The sequence below is a fragment of the Esox lucius genome, chromosome 12 (genome assembly GCF_011004845.1).
Source record: "Esox lucius isolate fEsoLuc1 chromosome 12, fEsoLuc1.pri, whole genome shotgun sequence".
NCBI classification, from domain to species: Eukaryota; Metazoa; Chordata; class Actinopteri; order Esociformes; family Esocidae; genus Esox; species Esox lucius.
Genome location: NC_047580.1, coordinates 9,939,442 through 9,947,445, shown reverse-complemented (window position 1 = coordinate 9,947,445; position 8,004 = coordinate 9,939,442). Strand labels below are relative to the sequence as shown.

The following is an 8,004-nucleotide window of genomic DNA, read 5'->3' as shown; positions in this document are numbered from 1 at the left end:
TAAGACATATACCAGATCCCTCTCTCCTACGATCCTAAAGAACAGAAAGGACTGACACCCTTCTTTGTCTAGGCAGGGGGACATGGCCCAAATACCTAATAATCCTCTGATATTATACAGACATGTGTGTCACAATCAAGGTAAAGATTTACATACCAGCCAATAGAAAGAAAGACATTTCTCAAATGTACCTTAGTTCAAAATTTCCATAACAGAAACGGTAAAAGAGTCAATTGGGTTTATTCCTGCTGAGTTCGTTTTTGGACATACTATTCATGGCACATTAAAGGTGCTAAAAGATCAGGTATTATTTACTCAATCTGGGATCCAGAAGTGTGGTAGAATACGTGAGTCTGTTCAGAGAGCGTCTACATGGAGCGTGCGCTCTAGCCAATGAAGCCCTCTCTTCCTCTCAACAGGCAAAAGTCACTTTGATAAAAATGCTGTTAATTGTTCTTTTCGGCCTGGTGACCAATTCTTAGTCTTAATGCCCATTCCGGGATCCACCTTGTCTGCCCAATTCGCTGGTCCCTACTTAGTTGAAAAGAAGTTAAGTGACATTGACTATGTTGTGCAGACTCCTGATAGAAGATGTCAGTCTCGGGTCTGTCATATTAACATGTTGAAATGTTATCATGCCCGAGAGATTCAGCCCATGGAGTCCTCACCAAAGACTGGGCCGCCTGTAATTTCTTCGGTGGCCTTTTCTATGCTGAGCCCTAGGTCTCCTAAGCATTCTATGGAGGTAGATGAAGATGGATTAGTGCTGTGTAAGCGCCCCAGCATTGTGCCGGTTTGTGTAATATGGAGATGCTGAAGGCTCTCCTGTTCCATCTGCACCATTTAGAAACGGAACAAGTTGCTGACATCTTGAGTCTTGTGGATAGTTTTCCTGGTCTTTTCGGTGACGTTCCGAGGCGTACAACCATGTTGGGACCTGATGTAGATGTGGGTGAGGCTTCCCCAATTAAGCAGCATCTGTATTGGGTCAATGCCACAAAAAAGTTCTTGATGAAAAAAGAGGTGTTTTATTTGTTGGAGAATGAGTTGGCAAAACCCATCCATAGCCCTTGGAGTTCTCCCTGTCTGTTGTGATAGAATATGGGCATGAGAAACTTAACCCAACACATTAAGTGCTGACTAACTCTGAACAAAGGACAATAGATGGGATGTGGTGCTGGGCCTGTTATTGATGAGCCCCACACACACTGTCTATATCTCCTGATAGGAGTTTTCCATGTGGCTGTCATAGACTCTATGAATAGACCCATGGACCATAGGTTGGAACATACCATTGTGAGAAAGCCTGTCTTTACCTGATGATACCCATGAGTTTTAGTTCTATTCTCTTGTTAATAGAGTGGTACCTTGTTATCTTGTGCTATATGAGGTACCGTATCACAAGCAGTTGGTATCCACTATTGAGGGGCCCAACACAACCTGATAAGCGTGTGGAGCCTCAAGAGGGGACACTACCAGGATATTGGAGGGGATGTGCTGGAGGATAATGGACTGTGTAATGATTGGCTATGACCACTGACCGCCTCATATGTGTATTGGTATAAAAGAATGACCCAGTGAGCAATCGTTGGTGGGCCGCTGCCTGCTATAATCTCATACAGCCAGCGGGCCACCAGCTTTTGCCGCTTTTCTCCTGATCTCAATTTGCATGAGCTAATTTGCATCTCAGGTGGCTTTCCACCAGCGGCCCGACTGCGTTACGCTGGCGGCTAGCCACCGAAAAGAGGGCGTGCACTTTAGTCTGCTGTATCTGCTTGTGTTGCCATTTTCTTCCTGCAGAGATGCTATTGTACCCCTTTTATTCTTGTTCAGATTATTTGATTTATTTTAATATTGTTAAATCTTAGTGTACAGAATTTTGGTCAACATTGGTAGTTTATAAATAAAATAGACTTTGACTATTGCACTATTGCTTGTGTAAAGGACCTTTGTGTAGACATGTACAGTAAACACATCTCGCCATCGCTTACCATAATATTTTCCTGAACTAATGGCCATTTTCCACTGCATGGTACCGGCTCAACTCGTCTATAGCCTCGACTTTAATGCTTCATGGAGGACATTTCTTTATTGTGTTTAAACACCGCTGTGTCCGTAGATGGCGCTAGCGAATTGCACATGTGTAAGGCAAGACAATCGCCATTTGGATCCCACGCTGTAGTACCTTGAAAAATAGAAGGAACATAAATTTTAGTGACTTGATTCTCTCGTCAACTCAATCAAGCAATCAAATTTATTTATAAAGCCCTTTTTACAACAGCAGTTGTCACAAAGTGCTTTACAGAGACACCCGGCCTTAAACCCCAAGGAGCAAACAACAGTAGTGTTAAATTTCAGTGGCTAAGAAAAACTCCCTAAGAAGGTCGAATTTTAGGTAGAAACCTAGAGAGGACCCAGGCTCAGAGGGGTGAGATATTAAGAGTCCAATTGGAATAATAAATACATTTCTCTGGGCTAAATCCAGAGTCTATTTGATTTTAGACTAGGTCAGAAGTATGACCAGGTGGACAAGGACAGGGCCAGCAACGGGCCCCCCAAACCAGGTAATCCGCAGGTGTGGACCAAGACATCTCCACTCATCTCCTCCTAAAATTTAAAACTGGAGGACACTGAGAAAAGTTAGTAGTACATTCCTCATATCCCCCAGCACAATAATATAGCAGCGTAACACCTTGGAACTGAGACGGGGGGGGGGGGTCCCGGTGACACCCTGAATGAGGGCCGAGTATTGCTAGCAGCGTACAGCCCAAGTGCGCAACAGAGAGTCAACAACAAGCCAGTGACTCTTCCCCCGAAAGGCATTGGAGGGAGGGCATCCCAGTGGCGACAAGAGCCCACCTGGCAAGACAGCAAGGGTGGACAGTATCAAGCCTACTGGTCACCTTCACGCCCCCGGGCCAGGCTACACCTAATTATAAACCATGCTGTAGAGATGAGTTTTTAGTAGACACTTGAAAGTTTGCACTGAGTTTGCATTTCTAACCTTAATTGGCAGATCATTCCACAGGAGTGGAGCTCTATGAGAAAAGGCCCTGCCGCCAGCTGTTTGTTTAGAAATTCTAGGTACAATTAAAAGGCCTGCATCTTGCGATCTAAGGTTACGTGTAGGTATGTATGGCTGGATCATTTCAGCAAGGTAAGTAGTATAAGGTAAGTCCATGTATTGATTTATAGGTTAAGAGTAAAACCTTAAAATCAGCCCTAACCCTAACAGCCAGTGTAAGGACGCCAGGACAGGAGTAATGTGTTCAAATTTTTTTGTTCTAGTTATAACCAGAGAGAAGAGCATTGCAGTAATCTAGTCTAGAAGTAACAAAAGTTTTTGATAGAAAGTTTCATATTTTTGCAATGTTTCGAAGATGAAAATAAGCAACTCTTGAGACATATTTCATATGTTCTTCAAAGGAGAGGTCAGGGTCAAGGGTAACGCCAAGGTTTTTTACAGTTTTTTGGGATACGACCATGCAGCCGTCGAGGTTCACAGTGAGATCTGCTAACAACGCTCTTTGTTTTTTGGGTCCTAAAACAAGCATTTCTGTTTTATTTGAGTTTAAGAGCAAGAAATTCTCTGTCATCCACTTCCTAATATCTGAAACGCATGCTTCCAAAATAGCTAATTTAGGGGCTTCTCCATGCTTCATTGAAATATATATCTGTGTGTCATCAGCATAACAGTGAAAGTTAATATTGTGATTTCGGATTACATCGCCCAGAGGGAGCATATATATTGAGAACAATAATGGGCCCAGAACCGAGCCTTGAGGAACTCCAAAGCATACCTTTGACTTGTCAGAGGATATGCCATCCACACTAACGAACTGATATCTTTCAGATAAATAAGATTTAAACAAGGCTAGAACATGTCCACGTAGCCCAATATGGGTTTCCAGTCTCTCTAAGAGAAGGGAGTGATCAATAGTGTCAAAAGCAGCACTAAGATCAAGTAGCAACAGGACGGATGCGGAACCTTTGTCTGAGGCCATTAGAAGGTAATTTGTTACCTTCATGAGTGATGTCTCAGTACTATGATGGGATCTGAAACCGGACTGGAGTATTTCATAAATGTTTTTTGTCTTTAGGAAGGCATTCAGTTGTTGGGAAATACATTTTTCCAAGATTTTTGAGAGGAACGGGAGATATTGGATATTGGCCTATAATTGTTTAATATGTCGGGATCCAGATTAGATTTTTTTAGAAGAGCCTTAATTTCCGCTATTTTTAGTGAGTTTGGTACGCATCCGGAGGAAAGGGAGCAATTTATTATGTTCAGCATTGGCTGACCTAGCACAGGAAATAGCTCCTTAAGTAATTTTGTTGGAATTGGGTCTAGCTGAGAGTTTGTGGGTTTAGAACTCATTACAAATTTTGTAAATGTGTCGTGCGATACGGTATCAAAAAATTCAAGTGTCCCCATTGACACCTGGTCAGGGAGGTTCAGGAAATTTTTTGGACAACTGAGATTTTGAGGTAGTTCAAGTATTTATTACAACTACAAAGACCCACTTCACTTGCTAAGCTTTGCTTTTTTATTAACTTTGCAACTGTATCAAAGAGAAATTTTGGATTGTTTTTGATTGCCTCAATCAGGTTGGAGAAATAAGCTGATCGAGCAGACGTGAGTGATTTTTGGTATTGTAGTGTACTGTCTATCCAGGCTAGTCTAAATACTTCCAACTTGGTGGAGCGCCACTTTCGCTCCAATTTTCTGGAGGCTTGCTTAAGTGCTCTAGTATTGTCTGTGTACCAGGGAGCAAGTTTCTTGTTGCGTATTTCCTTTGTTTTTAGTGGTGCAACTGTGTCTAATGTATTTTGCAGTATTGAGTCTAGATCCTCGATTTGATCGTTTACAGATTTATTTACTCTGTCGTTAATGAGCGAACTTGTAAGAATATCAAGGAATTTATTTGTAGTCCGAGAATTTATAGTACGGATTTTGAAACTCATTGTTTGGGGGGCAAGTGGATTTCTTGTTTTAACAGTAAATGTAACAAGACAGTGATCCGATAATCCAGGATTTTGGGGGTAAATTATTAGATCTACAATATCTATTTCTCGTGACAGGACTAAATCTAAGGTACGATTGTGGCAATGTGTTGGACCTGAGACATGTTGGATGAAACCCATTGAGTCAGTTATGGCTTCAAAGGCTTTTTGAAGAGGATCATTGGACTTTTCCATATGAATATTGAAATCGCCAAAAATTAGAATACTATCTGCCATGACTACAAGGTTAAACAAGAATTCTGGAAACTCATTGAGGAACAATGTGTATGGCCCGGGGGGCCTATAAATAGTAGCTATGTAAAACGATTTATCGGCCTGGTTATGAATTCATTAGGCTTTAGCCACGTTTCACATAAACCAATAGCATCTAGTTTATGATCAGAGATTAATTCATTTACTGCAACTGCCTTTGGAGCAAGTGATCTAACATTTAGGAGTCCCATTTTGAGATGCGAAGTGATACAATAATTTTTATTTTTGACCGAGGTGGAGGAAGGCTTTCATTTAATAAGGTTGTTTTTGTTAGCACTACCTTGTTTAACTTTTCTCAGCCTGGAACGAGTCACAGTGGCAATAGGTAAAGCTGTACTAACTACTCTGGCTATGCTATTGACAGACTCCACGCTAGCAGGCTGGCTAACAGCCTGCACCCTATCTCATGTTAAAGCTATTGGAGTGAGACTCCTGTCAATGTTCCTAGATAAAAGAAGAGCACCACTCCAGCTAGGATGGAGTCCGTCGCTCCTCAGCAGATCAGGCCTGGCCCTATTTCTGGAAGAGTCCCAAAAAGAAGGCCAGTTATCTACCTCCTGTGACGGGCAGAACTCCGTTTTCAGCCAGCGATTGAGTTGCGCAAGTCTGCTGTAGAGCTCGTCACCACCCCTAGCTGTGAGGGGGCCAGTGACAAGTACTCGATGCCGACACATCTTTCCAGCTAGTTTACACGCTGATGCTGTGTTCTGCTTCGTAACCTCTGACTGTTTCATCCTAACATCGTTGGTGCCAGCGTGAATAACAATATCTCTGTACTCTCTATACTTGCCAGTTTTAGACTTCGCTAGCACCAACCCCAGATTTGCGGCTACGTCTCTGCCCCCTGGTAAACAATGTACGATCGCCGGCTGATTCTTTAGTCTAATACTGCGTGTAATGGAATCGCCGATGACTAAGGTTTTTAGTTTTTCAAGGCCACCGGTAGAACATGCCTGCCGATCATTCCCCTCCGAAGACGGCTCGGGCCTTGACTCCGACTCCAGTGGGGAAAACCTGTTCAAAGTCTCAGTTGGATTTAGCAGCGATTCAGGTTTAATTGGTCGACGGCATTTCTTCCCAGTGACCGAGAGAAAGTTATTGCTCGGCTGCAGGAGCTGTGCCGGGGGGCTAACAAAACTATCATTTATATCTGGTGGCACTGACGCAGATTTTTCTATTTCTACACTAGCATAATCCTTGCCTGACATTTGCGTCAGAAGCCGAGCCTCTAACTCTGCTATCTTTAACTGAAGACGAACGTTCTCCTCCGTGTTGTTGCTACAACAATTACGGTGAAAAGGCATTGTAATGATACTTAGCCTCGGGTGTTCAGGGGTGAGTAGTTCCGTTAATTATGTCCAAAAAGAGTCCCGGTGTAGAAAAGTTGGGTAAGCGATAAACAGATACATACACAGATAAATAAACAGATAAATATTCAGATAAATAACTCTTAAAATAGAATTTTGACCAATTAGTTTATATAGAGTAATTTCTAAAAAGTTTGGCAGGTAGCCAGGTAGGTAACAGCAGGCAGAGTACAGCACGTCAACAATCCCACAACTCTTGTTCATAGAGTGTAAGGTATAAGCTATATGCTCTGAATTGGACAATACAACATGTGGATTATCATTGTTTTACTACAATTTGATGAACTCCACAAACAAACGAAGATCAGACCAAAAATTGTTGAACCCCGAGTCACCTACAGCTATGGTGAGTTCTGTTCTATTATAAATAACTAGCGTTAAGTGTTGTTAGGTTACTAAGTAAGAATATTTTGTATTAAACAATGACTGTTTACAATATTCTATTAACATTCAAAGTATTTGGTCAAGTTACTGGTAGCTGAACACAAGTTCCAAACCATTGGCGGGAAAGCAAGTTATAGAAACTGAGCTTGAAAAAAACAGCGTTGTAAGTCACTACCTATATTAAACACATCAGCAGCACTAATGGATACCTAGCACCCAAAGTGCAAACATCTGACACACAAAAATGGGGAATGTGCTTCTTCCTGGTCAATCAGGGCAATATGTGTCTGCTAAAATCTAGATGCAGCACCCCATAGGTTGAACAGTTGGATGATAAGTACACAAATTTAATGATGTTTCATAAAGAAATGGGCGGATCATCAGTAGAGGGAACTCCCTCTTCATACCTGAAATGAAGACCCACTGGGACACCCTTTTCAACCATGCACAGTTTTATGGAGTGTTGAAAAAGCCAATGAAGCCACCTCTGCTGGACAAAGGTAATTACTGGCTCTGTTGACAATGGGGGATCCCATGAAAGTATTCTCACGTGTCGTGGAATTTTTGGAATATCATGCAATTTTAAAGTATATTCCAGAGATAGAAAGTCAGGGAATTTGACAATTGGCTTAGAGTGGGAATCCTTTATTAAGGTTTGTTGAAATAACTGTCTTCAGAAATTAAATCAGACTTTTTTTGTTTTTAACAGTTAAGCATTCAATCGCAAAGATGAAGGCTTTACCGGACATGTTCCCATCATCTGTGGCTCCACCCAAGAAGTTAGGCCATGCTAGTAAAGGTATCCTTCACATAAATGAGGTAAGAACTATGTGCATGTATTAGGACTCATGTTGTTTGACCATAACTTGAAAAGTTGGTATGTCATTGTGAATTGTTTTTGTGGTTATTTTTTCTGTGTGTGTCAGTCTGCAGAAGACCACAACAACTTTCTTCAGGTGAGACCACTCTTCAGCCC

The 8,004-nt window shown here is 41.8% G+C and overlaps 1 long non-coding RNA gene across 1 annotated transcript; it reads left to right on the top strand.

Annotated features, from left to right (window-relative positions):
• Positions 1-7,466: 7,466 nt before the first annotated feature.
• LOC109616428 lies at positions 7,467-8,004 on the top strand. Its single transcript, XR_002197552.2, has 3 exons — positions 7,467-7,528; positions 7,738-7,847; positions 7,955-8,004. It is a non-coding gene; the product is annotated as an uncharacterized LOC109616428 (long non-coding RNA).